We start from the raw sequence: 23916 nt of genomic DNA, 5'->3' as shown, positions 1-23916 counted from the left end.
AACATTGTTATTATCATTATATTTGTAATTCTCTCTCTCTCTATGCTAGGAGCACTCTTTCCCTCTCCTCCACACAAAAAGCTAAGACAAAGAACCCCTAATACCCATACAGGCTCTAGAGTCAAGTGCTCTTTGGGACAATGGCTCAGCCTATTTCTTATCTCGTAACACCCATGTCCCCAAAATGCAGCTCTCCCCTGAGCGCCGTCTTCAGCAAATACACTCGGCTCCACATTCTCCTTTACTGCATCAGTCCATCTCTTTTCCAGCCTGTGTGATGTCCGTTTATAACCCTCTATCTGCCCCAACATAAGCTACTTGAGCATGTGGTGGCTGGGTATGTTGGCTAGATGACCCAGTCAACTCAAGCATTGCCCGTCGGAAGAGCTCACGTGATGTGAGCTCACAATCCAGCCTGGTTAAACCCAGGATGGATGGGCATAAGTAGGAGAGGGGGACGATGCCAACCCCAACTGCAAGTGATGATTAAATTATTTATTACAACTTTCATCAGCTGGCTGAAACCAGGCCACTGTCGGTTTTAATGGGGTCCGAGATGGACACCCACCACCAGAGTGGAAGACTCTCAAGCGCATCTTCCTGTGACCAAGCCACCATTACCTGACTCCCGATAATGGGGAGGTGAGCCCACCGTTACTTGAGATTCGCAGCTTCCCACACCGCATTCATTGTTTTATTCAAAAGAAGAGCCACTCCCTGTTTTGCAGTTTCCAATCCCATGTTTAGGACTGTCCATGCCTCAGTGGTTGGTACTATGCAACCTACGACTAAAACTAAAACGGACATCCAGAACGCAATGAGAAGAGGAGGAGGCACTCGAGAACAAGGAGACGAGGAAGTATGAAGAGGAAATCTTCAGCAGAATCAGGGGGGCAAACATTAAAAACCTTAGTATAGCAGGGAGAGAGATCGCGGAGACACGGACTTTGGAGACAACTCGGTGTTTATTATTGGTACTTACAGCACACACGGCGTCGCTATGCAACTGAGCGCGAGGAAAGGGGGGGGGGGTAGAGATGGTGTTTCTTCATTTGAGTTTAGAAAAAAGTTGATTTGCAACTTGTAGCAACAAAAACATCATCGTCAACATCATCAACATAACGACTCATTCCTATTGGGTTCCAGTTATGGTGATTGCTTTGGTGACGGTGGCTACTACGATGATTGCTGTGGTGATGGTGGTTTGCTGCTAGAGTGAATGTGGTTTCTATGCTGTCATTGCAACAATGTTGATGGTGATTGCTGTGTTGTAGTTGCCATATTGGTGGCTGTGGTGATGGTGGTTGTTGCTAGACTGATTGTGGTTGCTACGCTGTGGTTGCTGACAGTGATGGTGGTAACTACGGTGATTACTGCGGTGATGGTGGTTGCTGCTATGGCGATGGAAGTTGCTATAATCATGGCGGTCTCTACGGTGACCATCGCGGTGATGTTGGTTGCAGCGATTGCTACGGCGGTTGCCGTGGAGATGCACGCAGTGGTCCTGGCAGTGGGGCAGATCCAGGAGCTCCTGGGCGCAGGACTCCTGGGTGCGAGTCCGGGACGTGACGCGACACTCTCCGATGGAGAACTCCGCCTTGAGAGATTCACAGCTACGTGAGCAGCGCTGCCTCAACGCATCCAGGGGGTCCTGGGAGAGACACGGAGACTCGGGGACTCGCACAGAGACGCACGCAAAGAATCGCAAAGAAACTCACCTCATGATTCACAGACTCGCACAGAGACACGGAGACACACGGAGGCTTACACAGAGACTCACAGAGACTCAGCTTCACGAGCAGCGCTGCCATTCGCTCACAACTCGCCCACCCGCTCACCCACTCACCCTCACACTCACCCACCAGCCAGTTACCCATTCACCACCCAGCCATTCACCTACCCCTTCACCACCCACCCACTCAACCGCTCGCTCACCCACTCGCTCACCCAGCCGCTCATCCACTCGCTCACCCAGCCACTCACTACCTAACCGCTCACCCCCTAACCCACCCACCACTCATCCACCTACCCGCTCACCCACTCACCACTGGCTCACCAACTCGCTCGCCGATTTGCTCACCACTCACTCGTCCACCCATTCACTCGCTCACCCACGCTCTCAACCACTCACCCACTCACCATCCACCCATTCCTTCATTCATTCACACACTCACCACCCACTCACCAACCCATCCGCTCACCTACCCAACTGCTCACCCACCCACCCGCTCACCCACCCACCCGCTCACTCACCCGCTCACTCGCTCACTCACCCGCTCACTCACCCACCCTCTCACACACCTGCCATCTGCTTATCCACCCACCTGCTCACCCACCCACCCGCTCACTCGCTCACTCACCCACCTACTCACACACTCACCATCTGCTTACCCACCCGCTCACCCACTCACACTCTCACCCACCCGCCTGCCCACCCGCCCACCAACCATACCCGCTTACCAACCCAAGTGCTCAACCACCCACCTGCTCACTCACCCACCCACTCACACACCTGCCACTCGCTCAACCACCCATTCGCTCACCCACTCACTCACACACCCACCCAACCACTCACCACCCACCCACTCACCACTCACCTGCTCACCCATCCATCCATACACATTCACCCGCTCACCCACCCACACCCATCCGCTCACTCACCCGCTCTTGGAAGGATAGACTTTTAGTTAGTAAAACATCTGTAAACAAATCAGGATTACTTGTTTTACAGATGATAAAATGGATCAGTAGACAGGGGCTGTATGCGTTTCTATGTTGTTATTTATATTCTGCACAAAGGCGACTCCACAGCAGCTGTGACGAGGCAAGGCCGGCGATCACGAGAGCCAGATGAAAGCAGATAACTCGAGAGCAGCACGCGTTATCGTCTAGCTGTGGGTGTGCTCAACTGTGGGTGTGCTCTACTGCGCGCATGTGTTTGTGGCTAAATGCGAGAATGTGGATCGGTGTGTTATTAAATTACGAGGCTGCAATAAGATTCTTGTATGTCGAACTTCTTTCGCACCGTGCTTAGCCAACCGTGATAATCGGACATTACTCAATTGCATTTTACATCGAGCAATCAGCACCCCTACGTGCAGAGCAAAGCCACTTGCAGGTGAAATGCTGAGTCGCCTTATCGTGCAAAAAAAGAAACCGTTGCCACTGGGGGTGCCCTTTAGAAATGCAAAGGGGATTGCATTCCTCGCAAACCAAGTGGCCCAGCCTTGCCCTTGAGAGGCAGTCGCGCCGTGCAGGCGTCCCAGTGTCAGCGCTGTTACCACCGTCACCATCGTCACCACCGTCACCACCGTCACCACTTTCACCATCGTTACCACCGTCACCACAGTCACCAACGTCACCACCCACACCATCATTACCACCGTCACCACTTTCACCATCGTCACCACCATCACCCTCCACGTGTAGGATTCACGGCATTGGAAGGTACAGGGAGTCGTCTTAGATGCAGAATCATACAGATGTGTGCAGTATGAATGTTTACACGCTCTCAAACGTATCTAGACCACCAGCTCAGAAGAACTGAATTTGTGGCCATGTCGTCGTTTAGACCACAGACTCAAAGAGTTGAGGACACGTGGTGGCAGTCCCAGCAACAGGCAGCAGTGAGACAAAGGCAACTATGGGCCGGATTCGTCTAATTAGGACTCATCAGTGCAGGACAGTCATCAATACTTTCTCTTGCTATATGCCTCTGGCAACCCCATATATGGAGATGACCTTTACACTATAGTGACCCCATTGACGGTTGGCTAAAGGCAACAGTAACCCAATCTGTAAATGATGAGAAAACCAATCATAACAAATATAAATTATGCAGGCTGGAAACAAAAGATTTCACAATAGAATCAGTGAAAATAGTATTCTTGGTTCTTTCGGTAATGTCACGTAGATAGAACATAAATACATAAATAGTAAATTTTAGGAACATTTGTATTTAAAATAATACATTGAAAATAATAAATTGAAAATAATAAAAGCAAAAAACCCACGAAGTTTCAATCGCAACACAAGCGGTCTTCATATTTTTTTTATTTTATATCTACGTGACTTTACCGAAATAACCAAGAATATTAAGTCCTGCAGTCACGAAAGTTTGAAGTCAAAATTCGGTGAAAATAGATTTGTGCACCAGCAATGCACACCCTTTTTGTGTTGTTAAACGTATTTGTATCCAGCCTGCGTTGATGTTTCTGTTGTGATGGGTTCTATTGTTATTTGCACATTTAAATGACAGGCAGTAAACAGCTCGGATGGCACGGAAAGTGGATTTCTGGATATTGAGGACAGCAGCAGAGAATGAGCGCCCAGCCAACATGCAATCGTTGTGTGTCCACCAGGTGGCGACCGGCTCCACACAGTTAAATTACGAAGAAATGTCTGCTTCATATAATTCATGCTCATTCTGTTTAAGTATTAAAACAGATTTGTATGGAACTAGGATACATATTATTCAAGGGACGGTCCTTGTCTTTACCATCTGGAAGTTCCCCAGCGATGATTCAAGCCACCCTAACTCTGCTGATGGGATACTGAATGTCGAAACCTGTCCAGAGTTTGCTTGTACTGAATCAATTCTGCTGATAAGATGCGCTTCAGAATAACGTGGGGACAATGGGTTCTGTAAAAAGAATTATGTTTTTATGAATAAATACGCATATATGACGGAGACAAAGCTACTTATATCTTCTGGGCAGTAGCACCCGCACTCTTACCCAAAGTTATTCGTCTGTTTCATCTTTCAGTAATAACGCATTCTCCGTTTTTTATATTCCTGTGTCTCGTTAACGACCATCAAATACCTCGTTTCGTTAGCTGTGCAATACCCCTTGGACTCGTTATCTGCAATCTTGATGGTTTTGTCTGTTTTTTTCGTTGCTGTGCTCACGTACCACGGATCTACTTTGTAAAATAGGCGGCAAAATTGCTGAACTCAGTGATATTTTAGTGTTCACGGCGACACTCATTGATTTATTTCAGCCGGGTCACTCCGGAACAATGTTCCAGGAATAATTTTGATCACGCCACATCCATGTCGCAGTACTGTGCCCTCTTGCTTATAAACATCTTCATATGATTATAAGATGGAAGAACAGAGTACAATCGCATAGGATTATTACTAAAAGACGTATCTTGTACTCTAGTGGTAGTACCTTATGCCGATCACCCCTACTACTCCAAGCTGGCCCATCAGCTTTGCGGAAAATATCGAGTGAGCAATGAAGCCCTGGCAGGCGTTACAATGGCTTTACATCACGCTTTAGCTAAATTGTAATTGGCGTTTGTCATAGGAAGTCAAGCGAAATGTGGGAATAGTGAAGTTGCCACAGCACTGCGGTGTCTCTGGCGAGTGCACTTGTGTGCGAAGCAGTGCCGGATTAAGCTCGTGCGAAGCCTGTAGCAAATGTTATAAAGGGGCCGTAAATAAAAAAAAGACCTAAACATTAAAACACAGATTTTTAACTTGCATAGTAAAGTTATTGTATCTTTTCATTTGCTATACAGTAAGATAATACGACAAATCACTAAACTTAAACACCCAGTCGTTCACAAAAGTTGAAGGCAGTATAGTATGATAGTAATAGAGCAAGTGCAGAATCGCTGGACCGGAATTGATAGCTTGAAAGCATTTCGCGCGGGGTTCTTGAAATTGCGGGGCCCGTATCATTTGTAGCTACTTGTGCTACTAGGATCGTCCGGCACTGGTGCGAAGGGGAGTCTCGAGACTTAATTCAGTTGCAAAAATGATGATCACGTGTAAAGGACCACATGCACCATGCACACACGGGTGAACAAACCACACGCACATGTGCACCCTATAATTGAAAGGGGTATGTATATATAGCGTGCATTTAAAAACGACATACCAAATGTCTCTATATAAATTGCTTGTTTGCGGAGCAGTAGTAGAATGGTCAGCGCATTGTCACTAACCAGGATGCCCAAGTTGAATGTCCACTCACGGCTAACATCAGTGACGAACATATGAAACGGTACTGAGCCTCCCCTAGGATGACCCGGCCTTAGCTGGTGCAGTGCATCAACGTCAGCACGTGGGAGACACAGGCGGCCATGCGTGGTTCTGAGCTACCCCTAGGTTGACTCGGCCTTAGTTGGTGCAGTGTATATATTGGTAAGAACCAAGAATATGAATCCCTGCAGTCACGAAAGCTTTAAATCAAAATTTAATAAGAGTTGTTAAGATGTTCTACGTGTCGATGTATACATTTCTCTTATATATGTGTGTGGGTGTGTGTACACAACCATATTTTATTGTTGTGGTTTTCACATCTGATGATGATTGCTTGTGTTGCAGTCGAAACGTCGTGAGAATTGCATTGTATAATATTTTTATTATTTTATTGTTTCCCTTCTATGTGACTTTACCGAAAGAACCAAGAATATAACTCTATTTATTGCTTGTGTGCTCACATGCATGCGTGTGGTATTTGACAATCGTGTACATGTAAACCAAAAACTACATACAGAATATGAATCCACAGCAGTAAACACGACAGGCGAATTTGTCAGACAGTGAGGGTGTGGAGGTTTGATTGGTTTCAGCCCTAGAGCTCTGCTTTGCCACAAGTGTCGTGTTGAACCCTTACAAATAGTATGTCCCTGTTCTCAATGAACCAAGTAATTCACTTCCCGTTGAGTGTAACGGTGAAGCAGATAGATATCAGCTAATTAAGCAGTCGGTTAATTATTTCTACGTTTACACATTCAGATACAAAAACACTCCGCATGTACCCTCCCCGAGCAAATCTAAGTAATTAAAATAAAACAAAAACAGCACCATGCATTGCTATTCTACATTGTAGTCGCGAAAGTCTAGTGTGACAAGTCTTGATCAAATCCTTTTTATACATACACACGCACCTTCGGAAAAATTTTTACGATGATAATCCTCTTAAATTAAAAACATAATCGCATCGAGAAGATCTGTGCATAGGAATATTTACAAGTCCTAAAGTTGCACAGCACATACGACTTAGGGGTCCACAGGTGTATGCACGGCCGTGCAGTTGAAATCCTTTAAATTGTTATATAAAATCACGCGCTGACAGAGTTATTTGTGGTGATAAAGTCCCTGTGACATTTACACGTGATACTGTGTGTAAACGCGTGTGTGTGTACATCTGTGTATCGACTCAGCCACACACGGCCGAGCGTGGTGTTGGCCATCCACCCCCTCGTGTGCCTTGCCAGCCTTCAAAGGTGCTTGCAAATAGCAATTCGCAACAGTCTGTTTAGGCTATATGGGGGATCTTTGTCTTTGTGTTATTGTGTGTCGACTCAGCCTCAAATGAGTACCTGGTGCGGTGTGTAAACATCGCCATTCTGAAGATAAGGTGGCCAGGCGTGGTGCTGGCCACCAATCCGTATGTGCTCGCTCACAGTACTTGGTCACACAGTCTGTTATGGCTATACGGGCTACACGGGGGATCTTTGTATCTGTGTGTGTAAATTCGCGTGGGGAATGGTGGCGCAGTGGTTGGGGCACTGTTTTATGAACCGCAAATGTATTAGACAGTCACCCATAGAAGTGGATCTAACAGAGCTACCTCTATAGGAATAGGTTTTACCCTTTTGGCGTCTTCTGGTCCAACACCAATGGAGACTAGGCTCTAAAGAAAGCCGTCTCGGGTGTGGACCAATCAAATTCAAGGACAGTGCATATTATTATCAGAGGTGTCTTTTCTGTTTGCATTTTGACTGCTTGTGTTGTGGTTATTGCAAAGATGCCTTGAATAAAGGTGTCAGTTTTTGTGCCAGTTAAAAGGGTAAAACCTATTCCTATATCTTGTTACTGGCAAAGGAGGTCTCATAATGTAAATGCTCACTCCGAGCCCTCAATACTCTGATAGTGCGCTGTTTTTGAGTTGTACGCCTTTTGGCGTCTTCTGGTCCAACACCAATGGAGACTAGTCTCTAAAGAAAGCCGTCTCGGAAGTACGCCTTTTGGCGTCTTCTGGTCCAACACCAATGGAGACTAGGCTCTAAAGAAAGCCGTCTCGGGTGTGGACCAATCAAATTCAAGGACAGTGCATATTATTATCAGAGTTGTCTTTTCTGTTTGCATTTTGACTGCTTGTGTTGTGGTTATTGCAAAGATGCCTTGAATAAAGGTGTCAGTTTTTGTGCCAGTTAAAAGGGTAAAACCTATTCCTATATCTTGTTACTGGCAAAGGAGGTCTCATAATGTAAATGCTCACTCTGAGCCCTCAATACTCTGATAGTGCGCTGTTTTTGAGTTGTACGCCTTTTGGCGTCTTCTGGTCCAACACCAATGGAGACTAGGCTCTAAAGAAAGCCGTCTCGGAAGTACGCCTTTTGGCGTCTTCTGGTCCAACACCAATGGAGACTAGGCTCTAAAGAAAGCCGTCTCGGGTGTGGACCAATCAAATTCAAGGACAGTGCATATTATTATCAGAGTTGTCTTTTTTGTTTGCATTTTGACTGCTTGTGTTGTGGTTATTGCAAACATGATGCCTTGAATAAAGGTGTCAGTTTTTGTGCCAGTTAAAAGGGTAAAACCTATTCCTATATCTTGTTACTGGCAAAGGAGGTCTCATAATGTAAATGCTCACTCCGAGCCCTCAATACTCTGATAGTGCGCTGTTTTTGAGTTGTACGCCTTTTGGCGTTTTCTGGTCCAACACCAATGGAGACTAGGCTCTAAAGAAAGCCGTCTCGGAAGTATGCCTTTTGGCGTCTTCTGGTCCAACACCAATGGAGACTAGGCTCTAAAGAAAGCCGTCTCGGGTGTGGACCAATCAAATTCAAGGACAGTGCATATTATTATCAGAGTTGTCTTTTTTGTTTGCATTTTGACTGCTTGTGTTGTGGTTATTGCAAACATGATGCCTTGAATAAAGGTGTCAGTTTCTGTGCCAGTTAAAAGGGTAAAACCTATTCCTATATCTTGTTACTGGCAAAGGAGGTCTCATAATGTAAAGAGCTACCTCTAATTACAAATGTAATTTTCTTCTTGGTTTCCTCACTCCCCTCCCAACAAATTAAACAATTCTTCTGCACGAGTTATTTTCAATCTCCCCTTTAATTCTCACACTTTGCCTCTCCTCCTTCAACTCCAATGGCTTCTCGTTCACTACCGCTGTCTTTTCAAATACCTGTCGCTGGTCTTTAAACCTCTCCATGGACTTGCCCTACCTAATTTTGCCTCTCATCTCCTTCCATGTCCTCTCTCATCCTCTTTGTTCCCAATCTTCTCTGTCTCTCTCTGTCCCTCCTTCTCTCTGTGCCACATCTCATTTATGGTCCCTCTATTTAACCTTCTTCCATTCCTCTCATAAAGCCCCACCTCTTCTCCATTTCCCATTCTCTACCTCTTCTCTCCCCTTAAGCCTCCACTCCTTCTCGTCCCTACTCTTCTCTGATCCCTTCACCGTCTATCGCTGTCACTCATTCCTCAATCTTTGTACACCGCTGCCATCTAAATCATTCCATTCTGTCACCACCTTGTGCTTGTTATGTCAAGAGAGAAGGCACTCTATAAATATACACCACCACTGCCACCAAGAAGAGGAACATATTTATTTGTTGGGTCCAGAAGTGGCCGTAGTGCAAGTCGGCCATAAAAAAAATTACATTTAAAATTACACCACCACCAATTAAAACATTAAACACAAAGACAAAGGTTGTCTGTATAACCTCAACAGACTCTTGAGGCAAGTGCTTTAGCGAGCACCTATGAAAGCCAGCACGGTACACAATGAGGTGGGTGGCTAGCACCATGCCTGGCCGCCTTTATCTCCCGAGTAGTGATGTTTACACACCGCACCAGGTATTCGTTGGAGGCTGAGTCGACCTAGGGTTAGCCCAAAACCAGTTTAGTTCATCGGTCCCGGTGTTGTCAAGTTCATCGCGTAATACGCGAAACACTATACAATTACCGAATGATACGCATACCCACACATGCACACAAGCTTGTGCACATATCCTTGCTTAACGTGGGGGTTGCGTTGTCGAAAATTGCTGCTTAAAGCTATTTTACGTGAAGCAGAAAACTTTTCTACAAGGAATAACGGTAAAGGGGGAGGCTCCGTTTCAGCACAAACTTTTATTATTATTTTTAATTGAGAGTACAGTACACTGTTTTCTATGTTTATTTTAAATGTGTTGTGTATATGTAGAAGATCTATATTATAATCTTTATTTATACTGGAGGAATCTAAAAAGCCCTTTTTCACAGATTTCCAGTTGGGGTGGTACAGAAAGTTACAAGAACAAACGATGCAAAAACACAATCGAAGTGCAAAGTATAGGAAAGGTAAGCAAATGACCAAAAAATAAACTATTTTGTATCTTACCAAGTAAAGCCCTCTAAGCTATTAGCTTCTTTATCAGAAGCGAACTGGCCACAAATGATAGCTGAATGAAGTGGCTTATGACGTGGAAATTTATAGCAGCCAAATAATAATAAAAAATTGTGTTACATTCATCAATATACATACAAAGGACGTGAAAGGGAGATATGATGAGTGAAAACTATAAGGGAGTGAGTGAGATGACACTACACACATGCTGGAACAAAGGCTGAGGAAGAGGATGACACGCCACGTAACACAGCGCGCACCGGTACAGCATCAGCTCCCAGCAATACAGAACAATGCTGCCAAGACCCACACCACTCATGAGAGCAGTCCGTCATGTGCTACTCTGCTACTCGCGTTATAGTGGGTGTGGGGTGCGCTAAGCAAAACACATTACATAAAAAACGTGGATATACTGCATATGGTTCTCTGCGTGAGTGAGTCTATGTCTCTCTGTGCGAGTGACTCTATGGTTCTCTGTGTGGGTTAATCAATAGTTAATAAAGAATTAAAGCTTTCGTGACTGCATAAATTACTCATTGGTTTTTTCGGTAAAGTCACGTATGTATAAATACCATAAAATTATATTAAAATAAATCAATCACGACGTTTCGACCGCAACACAAGCGATCTTCATCAGGTGTAAAAAACAAATAGCACATATGGTGACATCAACGCAACACATAGAGAGCGTTAAACTGCACGGAGGTAAATACAACAAGAAGATGAGAGACGAGAATTCAACAAACCTAAGAAAATTTTACGTGATGCAATACCAGTCGGCCAACGACACAGTTAGACACTTGCCTGGCAGACCACGAATTTCAGAAGAGTGCTAAATTTCGTGTTCATCCTCTGGGTTGAACATACCAGCATAGACAGAGTGAACAAATACGAGGTATAAGATAGCAGAAATACATATACAGGGACACAAGAGGTAAGAAGAGGAAAGACGGACAGAGAAGCAAGAAAAAAGGGGCCGGAGGGATGAACAGACAGAGGCTTAAAATAAGTAGTAGAGGTGGGGGGAGGGGCCGAAGAAAGCAAGGGGCACGGCAGCAGCAGAAGAGGGAGGGGCAGGAAAATGTAAGGGGGCGCAATTAGTTTAGTACAGAAATGTAAAGGTAACTTCCCCGTAGAAGTGTGTTAATAAAGAATTATAGCTTTCGTGACTGCATAAATTACTCTTGGTTTTTTTCGGTAAAGTCACTAATGTAGAAATACCATAAAATTATATTAAAATAAATCAATCACGACGTTTCGACCGCAACACAAGCGATCTTGCAACACAAGATCTTGCAACACAAGATCGCTTGTGTTGCGGTCGAAACGTCGTGATTGATTTATTTGAATATAATTTTATGGTATTTCTACATACGTGACTTTACCGAAAAAAACAATGAGTTAATCAATGGTTCTCTGTGTGAGTGAGTCTATGTGTCTCCATGTGAGTGAGCCTATGGCTCTGTGTCAGTGAGACTTTGGCTCTCTGTGTGAGTGTACTCTGTGAGTGAGTCTATGGCTCTCTGTGGGAGTAAGTGGGTCTCTAAGGCCACCACCATCTTGCCCCCTGCCCAGTGCGTCCACCTGGTTGAGCTGCAGAAGTCTATTGTCCACCGCTCCAGACCGCACAGATATCCAGACGTCCACCTCCAGCACAGACACCAGCAGATTCTTAAACCTGGTGGTGGAAGTAAGGACACGAGAGGGGTAATAGTCAACCACCATTACCACCATCAATACCACCATTACAACCACCGAAATCACCGCTATCGTTAACACCACCATCAATATCACCACCTCCACCACAACGATCACAATAAAAATTACAATCACAATACTCTTTGGTTCTTTCTGTAAAGTCACGTAGGTAGAAAAAATAATAGATCACGACGTTTCGATCGCAACACAAGCAACCATCATCAGGTGAAAAAATATAGCGAGTAAGCTGCTGAAACACGAAGTCATATAGGCTTGAGATAAGCTCAACCCAAGAGTAAGTGGGCGGAGCAAGAGGTGGAATTTGCATATACATACAACACCGGATCGTAGAAAAGGAGAGACACAGACACCGAGAGACATCCATACACAGAGAGAGGCACACACAGAGCCACACACAAGAGAGAGACACATATAGAGAAAAACACACACCGAAAGAGAGACACCCAAAGAGAGAGACACAGAGAGAGATAGACACAGAGAGAACGACACAGAGAGACACACAGATGTTTCTGCAATACAATGATAAGAACTGTCAAATTATATATAAATTATTTTTATTATTAAATTAAGGCAATACATTTGAAAATGGTCCCCCATGGGTGAGTTTCCTAAAAATACCTGCTCGAATTACATAATTGCCCATGAATTACTATGGTGTGACAATGCCAATTACCAATGTCAAAGGGAACATCAATGAGTGGTAAATGTGGGGTAATATCCCCAGAAGAGCATGTAGACTACATTAAAAATAAAAATAATCAGGCAATATAATATCACATATGGGTTCAGTTTAAAGTTTACTTATGAAAAATAATACTGAAATAATTGTGCTCCATAGATAATCTTAATGGTCAAGTTACATAAACATCACGGAATCACTTAAGCTGACCATTTAAATAGACATTAATTCCAAGATTCATAATAAAGGTTTTTGGGTTAGATCGCGTTTATTTATAAATGTGTCGTAACCCTCCACCACCCGACACGGCCAATCAGCAAAAAAAAAAGTGTCACGTTGACAAAAGACAAATAATTCACTACTTCAGCCCACCGGTGTGTTGAAGAGTTAATCCACATTTACAGTTTGAGTACGACGTTTCGCTGGTAAATACTTCCAGCATCATCGGGCAATTCGCCAGAATGGTAATGCCCTCGCTTGCTCCCGGTTTTATATAGAGCAGCAGGGTGACGTCATCACTTAACTCATCAGGTGCAGTGATTAGAGGCGGAGGGGGGGGTAATGTAATTATATAATCGATTAGTAATCAGTCATTGGTTATGATTAGTAATGAGTTGTAGATTAGTAATTCTTTAAATCAAAATGTAATGTGTATTATTTAATAATACGCTTCCAGGCCGCACTAAGCCGGTAGCTGTCAGAGCGATTAAAGTTATTCTTGTTCCTCTCAATTTCAATGGATTCTCTAATTAGTCTTTGCCAGTAATAATTAGTTTTACACACCACTGCAACATTGTCAAAATCAATTGAGTGTCCTTGTTGACAAGCATTCAGGCCATGTCCAAGCAAAATATCTAGGAATGGGAGTGTGTTATTCACCTCCATTTCCATGGTGAACTGGATGGCCGGGTTTTGTGCCTAAACGGTAAAATAACACACAGCGTTTACAGAAAGCAAACGCACACTGATGCCTATCTGAATGCAGAATCACATCATCATCCAGCTCAAAAATCCTCTCTTATCAAGACGCTCGTACATCGGGCGAAAACAGTGTCAGATGGTGAGAGTCTAGTGAGAGAGATTAAACACGTTAAAGACGCACTACGACAGAATGGCTACAATAATGCTCAAATTAACAGAGCACTGAATGCCAAATCACGATCGCAAAGCAATACTACTGAAAGCGACCAGATTGTTAAAACAATAAAAATTCCATATATGTCAGGAGTAACTGACAAATTAGCCCGCGTTTTGCAAAAGCAAAACATTACAGTAAGATTTGGTACAGTACACAAAATTCAAAAACTAGTATCTTGCACTAAAGACGCATTACCTAAACTATCAACAGAAGGTGTATATCGGATTAATTGTTCATGTGGCAGCTGCTACATTGGGCAGACGGGACGTAACATCAGAGTAAGACTAAAAGAACATCAGAGAAATATTAAATTATCTCAAACACAACTGTCGGCAGTGGCAGAACATGCTTGTCAACAAGGACACTCAATTGATTTTGACAATGTTGCAGTGGTGTGTAAAACTAATTATTACTGGCAAAGACTAATTAGAGAATCCATTGAAATTGAGAGGAACAAGAATAACTTTAATCGCCCTGACAGCTACCGGCTTAGTGCGGCCTGGAAGCGTATTATTAAATAATACACATTACATTTTGATTTAAAGAATTACTAATCTACAACTCATTACTAATCATAACCAATGACTGATTACTAATCGATTATATAATTACATTACCCCCCCCTCCGCCTCTAATCACTGCACCTGATGAGTTAAGTGATGACGTCACCCTGCTGCTCTATATAAAACCGGGAGCAAGCGAGGGCTTTACCATTCTGGCGAATTGCCTGATGATGCTGGAAGTATTTACCAGCGAAACGTCGTACTCAAACTGTAAATGTGGATTAACTCTTCAACACACCGGTGGGCTGAAGTAGTGAATTATTTGTCTTTTGTCAACGTGACACTTTTTTTTTTGCTGATTGGCCGTGTCGGGTGGTGGAGGGTTACGACACATTTATAAATAAACGCGATCTAACCCAAAAACCTTTATTATGAATAATATTGGTCGCGAAAGCCTACGTGTTAAACTAATTCCAAGATGTTGAGCAAAGGAAATTGTTTGGAAGTTCATCTCACACCAAGTACATGTTACTATAAATCTAAATCTGCATAGTTCTCAATCACCAAAGTCGCAAACATGTTTAACCACAAGCAAGGAGTTCGGTGTAAAGCTGTTAAGCAAATTAACCACTGCACACATTTGTGGAAAGGTCGCTTCTGAAAAACAGCCACATAGCTCAGAGGGGTCTCACCTGGTAAAATAAAAAGTTTATAGAGTTCGTTCTGCCTCAACGCTGTTTTCATAACGCCATTTGGATATAGCACGATGGATGTATTAGGGAACACGTTTTATAACGCGGATGCTAAGTGGTTGAGTCAACAGAACCACGTCGCGCGAGTAGGAATGTGCGGTTGTACGGCTGCCTGGGCACAGCGTCACACGAGGCATTGGGATGCTGCTGGATGCTTCCTGATGCTCCCCACGCGCCTCGGTCTTTGTTCAGCCGACACACGCATCTCACGCTGTTATCACGGACTGTGCTTTACCCTGTATTAGTCATTGTAACGAGGGAGTTTACACAACGCGGTGTTATTCAGCAACGCAACTGCCGCGTTATAGAACACTGCAGTAAATATTGTCGCGGTGTGGAAGGAGCAATGAACGTCATCTTGTGGCATGGAAAGGCATCGCAGCCCTAGCGAGCAGCCAGAGACAAAGCCTGCACGCACGGCAAAGTTGTGATTGACCCGGGGACTATTATCAAGTGACACGTATGGACTAATGGTTACTCTAAATGACGATGTTGACGTTGGTTAACGTGCTACAAATATGCTGAACGCACATCGCATTAGCTCTGACTAATAGCGTACTTTTTTAAAAATTATCGTTTACAATTGTTAATTTGTATATCATGCCAAGTGAGTAATTTGCGTGTGGACCCTGACAGCGGCACTCAATGTCCAACTCTTGCGAATGCTCTCAGGGGATCTTTACCGTGCGCTGCATTCACTCACTCAGCCCCAATCTCCCTGTCGTGAACTCACCACTCACCACTCACTCACCTCACCCTTCAACTCACTCACCCTCCTCACCTATTAATTCTCCTCATTAACTCACTCACCCTGCAATCCACTCCCTCACCCCCCCTCCATCACCCGGCACTCACCGCCTGTCCGTGACCACCTCTCCCGTGCCTACAACCACAAACACCACCACCACCTCTCCCGTGCCTACAACCACAAACACCACCACCACCTCTCCCGTGCCTACAACCACAAACACTACCACCACCTCTCCCGTGCCTACAACCACAAACACCACCACCACCTCTCCCGTGCCTACAACCACAAACACCACCACCACCTCTCCCGTGCCTACAACCACAAACACCACCACCACCTCTCCCGTGCCTACAACCACAAACACCACCACCACCTCTCCCGTGCCTACAACCACAAACACCACCACCACCTCTCCCGTGCCTACAACCACAAACACCACCACCACCACCACCTCCTGCTGCTGCTGTCGCGGTCTCCGCGTGGCGCCGCGGACCCAGGGGGAGGCCTCGCGGCCCAAGAGCGGCGCCACGGCTCCCCCCCTCCCGCTCCTGGCCCCTCCCCCTCGTCCCTCCTGGCCCCTCGTCCCTCCTGGCCCCTCGTCCCTCCTGGCCCCTCGTCCCTCCTGGCCCCTCGTCCCTCCTGGCCCCTCGTCCCTCCTGGCCCCTCGTCCCTCCTGGCCCCTCGTCCCTCCTGGCCCCTCGTCCCTCCTGGCCCCTCATCCCTCCTGGCCCCTCGTCCCTCCTGGCCCCTCCCCCTCGTCTCTCCTGGCCCCTCCCCCTCCCTCCTCCTCCCGACTCGCGACGTGGAGTGAACTCGGCCCCGCCCCCACCGCCCCCCCCCTGCGCGCCGCCGCCCATTGAAAGAATGGCGGGAAGCGGACGCGGGGCCTACCGAGCGCCGCCTCTCGCGTGATTGGCTCGCTTCGCGTCACGTGGGGAAGGCGGAAGAAGAGTATGGGGGAGGAGCTGCGCGGTTAGGGGCGGGGCTGTCGAGTCACGTGATGGGCAATGATTGCCAATAAGTGGGCAGGGATGGCTTTACGTCATAGCGTACGTCACATCCGGTAATGACGTTTGTATAAATAACACGCCCCTTCATGACGCGTCTCACACTTCCTTCCGTCCCGCGTGCCGTCAACACGAGCTGAGCATGGTGCTGCTGATCGTTGACGTTCTGGTCTTGGCCATGCTTGGGATGGGGATCTTCATTTATCTTCTTTTTACGCTTTCCATTTCAGACTTTGACCATGAGGTCACGACGTTGTCTACGGAGAGGATGAGCCTGCAGAATGTGGAGCTCTGTCAGAAGAACAAGATGCTCCGTCTGGAGCTACAGCAGCAGCAGGAGGAGTTGATGGAGAACCGAGAGACTCTCCAGAGAGAGAACAGGAGCCTGGTTCAACAGCTTAAAGAGTGCCAGTTGGAGCTGGAGTCCACGAGAGTGCCTTGCAGGGAGAGCAAGTCTCTCCATGCGGATTTTCTCCGAGACTGCAATGCAGCATGGAGTCCACGAGAGTGCCTTGCAGGGAGAGCAAGTCTCTCCATGCGGATTTTCTCCGAGACTGCAATGCAGCACAGCGGCAAATGTCGCTGCGCTGTGAAAACAAAGATCTCCGGAGGTCGCTGCACGCCCACCTGACGGAGTTGAACTTCCTGGATCCGCAGAGAGGCCAGGAACAGTTTAGGCTACGCGGGAAGCTGGTGCGTCACGAGGACATGTGGCATGGGGAAAAGAGGCTGCATGAAGAGAACCTTCATCTCAGTAGCCAGCTGAAAAAATTGAAATGCGCCGTGTCTCAAATGTACCATGATGCCACCGATGCCCCTTCCACCGCCGCTGCCACAGCTTCCACCACCACTTCTGCCACCACCAAGCCCAAGAAGAAGAAGAAGAGATTTATCCATTGGGTGCGAAAATTGCTGAAGCGCAAGTCGGCCAATGTAAAAACATTGGGGAAATTGTGAAAATGACACCGCCCCAATTAAAACATTACTCAGAAAGACAAACATACCCCATAGAACATCAACATACTATTGGGGAAAGTGCTGTACAATATATATGTATCTATATTTAACTTTCTTTGCATTGTATGTAGTCAACCATACCAATGGAAGGTGCTGTTAGCGAATAATACAACTTATCGGTTCCATTCCTGAGAACTGTCCGTAAGTCGAACGGTTCATAAGTCTGAATACAATAGTGTACTGTATTTAAATCCACATACTGTAAGTTTTTAAAGATGTTATCACGGTTCAGCAAAACATGGAAACATTGTCAAAGTCATATGTAAGACAAAATATCGTACATTTGCATGCAACAATGTAATAAATACTGTATTGTGAGCAAAACATAAAGTTACTTAAATGGAATAAAAAAATCTGTTTTTATTGTCACTTACCTTTAGTTCGGATGCTGGCCTGCTTGTCGGGAGGGGGCGTAATGAGTCCCTAAAACTGCACACACGGGGGCGGTGGGAGGGGGGTGAATGTCCATACACACACACAACAGCGACAATCATTCGCCGTATAGCCTTACCAGAATGTTGGGGCAAGCGCTGTTAGTGAGCAGCGCCTATGAAGCTCAGAATGGCACACAGGCCAGCACAACGCACGGCTGCCTCTCTTTCTCTCTCCATACACGAGACTCACAGGCGTACATACGTCCGTGCACACACGCACAACAACAACGGAACAACCGTCGTTCACCCCTAAGTGGCGGTGACATCACCACAGCAGATTTAAAGCTTTTGCTGTCCTCCAGACAGTCTCGTCCCTTCACCTGATGAAGGCCGCTTGTGTTGTGGCCGAAACGTCGTGATTTTTGTTATTTTATTTTTTACCTACGTGACTTTATCCAATATAACCAAAGAGTATCACCACAGCACTTGTGCCATTCTCAGTGCATTTTGAGGCCACGTGAAGTGTCGAAGACTGGCTGGCAGGAGGTCATGTAAATAGACGCAGGTGCCATGGATTGACTGAGGAAAATGATCGGCAGATGCAACAGCCGTGCTCCCCACTGTGCCAACTTTATTTGTGTCAGTTGTTTGGCGCTCTGCTCGTTGTTTTGAGCCTTGCTCCTCTGCCCTATGCTGTTGCTGGAGGGCGACTGCCTCCACCTCCCCAGCAGCGCTTTTCATGAACCTCCTCCACAGAAGCCGATCGTGACACTGCTGATACCAGTCATCAATAAGTCCAATCAGCTCCACATCCTTCTGTACCACATCAGTCCATCTCTTCTCTAGCCCGTACCACGCCCATTTAGCACCATCTATCCAGCCAAATTGAAGCTGCTTGGGGATGCCGTGGCTGTGCATCCGGACTGCATGACACAACCAACGCAGCCTCGATTGCTGGAGGAGCCCACAGATGGGCATTTGTCCAGATATTCCAGGAATCTGAGCTCCTCACAAAGTCCAGTCTGGTTAAGCCCTGGATATATCGTGGGCTTACCAAAATGTTTCACCCAGTGCAGATGTTCCTTTCGAGAGAGATACGGGAGGGCATAACTGCGGTCCAGACGACATGAAGGTTTGTATGGAGTGACATGCCAGGTAGCTTCCACACAGTATTCAGCAGCTGATGAAAATAGAATGCCGCTCGAATGATTCGAAGTGAGACCTCGGCTACTGAAACAGAGTTGGTCATCAGCACACTGCCCAAGTACGGAAATATCTCCACTCTCTCCACAACTGCCCCAAAACACATGGGGAATTGAGGGAGGGGAGCATTTTGATGATGTAAAATACCCAGGGAGGTGATTTGTTTTTGTGAGGCTGATGGTAACGGCCCATAATTTAGGAGAATGCTCCATGTTTAGCTGTAGTGTCTCCAACTTCTCCTTAGAGTGGGAAGTAATCACCAGATCATCCGCATTCATAATATGGTTTAACAATAGAGAGCCATACCATGACCGGACTGGGGCATCGATCAGCCTCCCATTATATCTATACCAGATATAGATTCTACTGGTACATCCATGGAAATCGTCTCAAACTACGTAGTCAAAAAAAATGTTAAGTCGTGAAAGGGCCAGAGGACACCCGTGTCGCACCTTACTCAAATATTCTATCATCCCTTAACTCCATTACGTCGATTTCCCATGTGACGCATCAGTTGTTTTGTATTATTTATATTTGCTTTCATTACTGTAACTCTGTGTGTTTATTTAGCTATGGTCATTTGGGTGATCCAGGTCTCTCTTGCAAATGAGACTCATCCTGGTCGCTTTAGTTCTCGCCTTGTTCAACTAAATAAACTGGTACTCACTCACTCCATTATGAACTCACCCACTTCCCTTACTCTATGACTTACATAAATGCTCCCTCTCCCTCCTCATGAGTCATATATTTACCTGATCATTCACACAATCACCTGATCATTCACTGTGTCAACCTCACTCACGCACTTTTTCATGCTCTCAAGAATGACCCACCCATCCTATCACTCACTACCTTAATCACCATCCCCTTATCTCATTGACCCACTGGTAAAATGAAAATACTCTACAGCAACAACACGTGAGATTGTACTCAGGCTTACACTCACATGTGTAAAGAAGTTCCTTTGCAGGTTCCAATTTCTTGATGATTTATTTCATGATAAAGTATTTACAACGCAGGAGTACGACTTTTACGAACCTTCCCCCGTAAAGTACCCTGTACCTGTCTCCACCCATCAACACTGACACCACTATAACCTTTGCCATCGAAGCGAAGGGAAGTAGATGACGATAGAGTTTGCTGATAGAATCTACCGGGGGCAAGTGCTGGAAGTTACCAGGGCGTGGCCGTAGGGGTATATAAGGGGGAGCGAGGCCCGCGAATGGGTTGATTCCTTGGGGACTGAAGAACAACTGCAGGTGGACGACATCGGGGCCGACTGTTGGAGATCTACATGGGAGAAACCATCAACAAAGACTGTTCGATATTACTCTATTAGAAACCACCAGGACTGCGGTAGTTATAGCCTTGTGAAACGTGTGAGTCGTACTCTCGCCTGTAAATATGTTATCATGAAATAAATCATCATGAAAATGTACCCTGCGAATAAGCTTCTTTACACATGTCGGAATAGAGGACATGTTTCATCGCAGGCCGTTTTTTGTCTACAACAGACCTAAACACACGAAATATGAAAAATGGCATTTGATTAAGATTGCCACGTGCTACCCATTCTGAGATCGCCCAATTAGCAAAACCCTTCTTTCCATTATACCTAAGACTTTACATTTGTACATTCCGTAATTTCAAGACGACGAGTTGACCAAAGTGGCAATGTTATTTTGTCATTTTATTCACAGTAACAAAAACGGTATAGTTTTTTTCCCTGTTAACTTATGCATACGAGTGTAACGGTCGCACAATGGTTGGCCATTGCAATATGAATCAGACCACTTTAGTTTGATTCTCAGTCATAGTTACCATCAAGCAAACTGGCCTTGAGCCTTCTCGTCATCAACCCACGTTGACAAGCATGATGGAGTATGGTCAAGCAATCTGCACGACTTATCCAGTATGGAAAGACTTCACCCATAAGTGGTATGACAAAGGGTAACAATTATTATTATTGTTGTTGTTTATTACCACCGAAGGAATAACTTCATATCTGTCAGCCAGCCTATATATACTCATAGATAAATGCTCTCCTAAACACCACCATTGGGTTGAAGCTGATTTGGTATCTTCCACTTTGAGAGCCTCGCCACAAGGACCATCCTACTCGATCCAGCGGTGTATCAGCGCTTTGTCAGGAGCGAAGCAGTCGGCAGTATTCCGGCTGTGAGACGTGAACAACGTTAGATCGTTATATCATCCCCATTAATAGTTCAGTCATGCTATCAGTCAAGAAGGCATGAAAACAGTAGCCAGGCAGCTCCAAGGGCAGAGCGCGAAGCTAGTACTGCCAATATCCTTCATCAGCTTCCTGTTATTGAGCGACTTTTCTAGTGCAGATATTTCATGGCCTCAGCCAGGTCATCAATGACTGCACAAATAATGAAATTACATTTGCATCTGCACTTGATCTTACTAAATGTCACATATACGAATAAAACATTGGCTTGCCGATGGTATAATGTGCATTGCTCTCTGTAGCAGCCTCGTTGTGCGTGAAATTTTCAACGAGATTCAAGGCAGGACGCATTCTCTTTTGAGCTAAAATTGGACAAAGAATGGAACTGACCAACGGCAAAAAAAGTTTTTTCCGTAAAAAATCCTATATATAAAACTAGCTAGATAATCACCTGCCAACTAGAGTTGGCAGGTGATAATCTAGCACATCAGATGTAAGGTCAACATTAACAATGCAATGGTGGCCAAATTATGGAAGGGAAAAAGGAAGCAGATTAAAAAATTAGTTGAGATGAGAAGATTTAGTGGAACACAGTGAATTAAGGTTGACAAGAGATTTCTGCATTCTCTAAATTATTCATCTGTTGTCTTCAGAAATGCTTCCAGTGGGCAGTTATTCGTTTGAACCATGTCATATTGTTCCAAATGATTTTGATGGCCATTGTCAATAGTTTTTGGAGGGTGAGGGGTCCAATAAGACAGAGAGCTAGCATTAAAGATAATAACTTAATATCTCGAAAAGGTACTGAATCATCCTTTCATCCCTCTGGAGTTGATGAGTACCTCTTTGTGGGACATTAACATGAGCTATTCCTTGGAAAGTGCCAACAATGATAGGCATTCATAATTGCCATTGACCTGGTGCCACTGCCGCAGGCTCTTTTAAACAAAAACATTTCATTTTTAATATTTACGAGATGGTTACCCCTCCGATTGCCTTTTTTTCTCAATTACTGTATTTTACAGTATTGAACTGATACAATGTGTTTTTCTGTTCACTAAAAGAAAGGCCATGACCATCATGAACGTCATCAGTCGGATGTCAGAAGTCCTCCAACATGATAATGTCAGATTAGACATGAGCCTGAGAACATCATGCATAGTACTGGCTTCCCTCTACTTTAGAAATGGATGAGTTCTGGAAAAAACACAAGTCAAACAAAATTTCGTGATCAGAAAATATTTTCCCATTATATTCAACACAAAAACTTAGGGATGAGTTTCAGACAATCATTCCACCCCACTCCTAACCAAAAATTGTTCACATATTGACAAATCAGAAATAATAAGAAAGTACATAAATGTTAAGAAGATTGAATAACAACTAATTTAAGACGAATAATTAATTCTAGATTTCAAGCTTTCGAGACTGCAAGGATCCATACTTTTAAGGGAACTCACCAAACGATCTGCATGTTGGAATGCCTAGAAAGGCGATGTGAGGCGTTACTGGTGAGCTGTAGGGATATACTGTGACAGTGTCGCGGATGGATGACGTATCCTCCTGGGTGCTTCTTCTTTGATGCTTTCATGGCGTGTGCCGTGTAAAATTTCGTTAACATGGAAATTCGATTTCGTAAATAGAAAAATGTCCATAATTTGTCAATTGCATGAACGCGAAATTCCGTAATCCGAACGTCTGTAAATCTATGGATATCTGTAGAGCCAACATCTGGAATACTCAGAATTTAATTGCTTCATCAGTTGGAGGCACTGTCTACTTCAACACCGTAGGAAAAATGTCACTGCTGTATTAAGGTGATGAATTTGCAATGATTATTTGACGGTGGTACCATGGATCCAGGATGGTGCAAGTGCACAGAGAAATATACAATTGTTCATAGCATTACCTGAACAGGATCACGAAAATAACTTATCATAACAAGGCTGGGAGAGGGTTTTTCAATGCCAAGTGAGTTGTCGATTGTTGCTTTTTCATCATAATTCACGTTGCTGGTGAGTACGGATTGGAGAATGCAGAAGGAATATATGTGAGAGGATAGAAGATGTGTTGACTATAAGCAGTGACATTGTATTTGTGTAGGGAACTGTAAAGAGAAAGTTCTAGAGCGTACACGTTGAGATAATTAGAAACAGGTGGCCGGAAGGTACTGTATTGATGATAATAAATTATCCAATAAACAATACACTTGCCACAG

General features: G+C 45.0%; 1 long non-coding RNA gene across 1 annotated transcript; it reads right to left on the bottom strand.

Annotated features, from left to right (window-relative positions):
* Positions 1-946: 946 nt before the first annotated feature.
* On the bottom strand, positions 947-12631 carry LOC142923047 (uncharacterized). Its single transcript, XR_012940495.1, has 2 exons — positions 11949-12631; positions 947-1651 (listed from the first exon to the last, which is right to left on the bottom strand). It is a non-coding gene; the product is annotated as an uncharacterized LOC142923047 (long non-coding RNA).
* Between the last annotated feature and the right edge of the window lie 11285 nt (positions 12632-23916).

This window comes from Petromyzon marinus, unplaced genomic scaffold (genome assembly GCF_048934315.1).
Source record: "Petromyzon marinus isolate PM22_M1 ecotype Great Lakes invasive population unplaced genomic scaffold, UKy_Petmar_22M1.pri1.0 PM_Scaffold_25, whole genome shotgun sequence".
NCBI classification, from domain to species: domain Eukaryota; kingdom Metazoa; phylum Chordata; class Hyperoartia; order Petromyzontiformes; family Petromyzontidae; genus Petromyzon; species Petromyzon marinus.
This window is presented reverse-complemented; position numbering and strand designations above follow the sequence as displayed.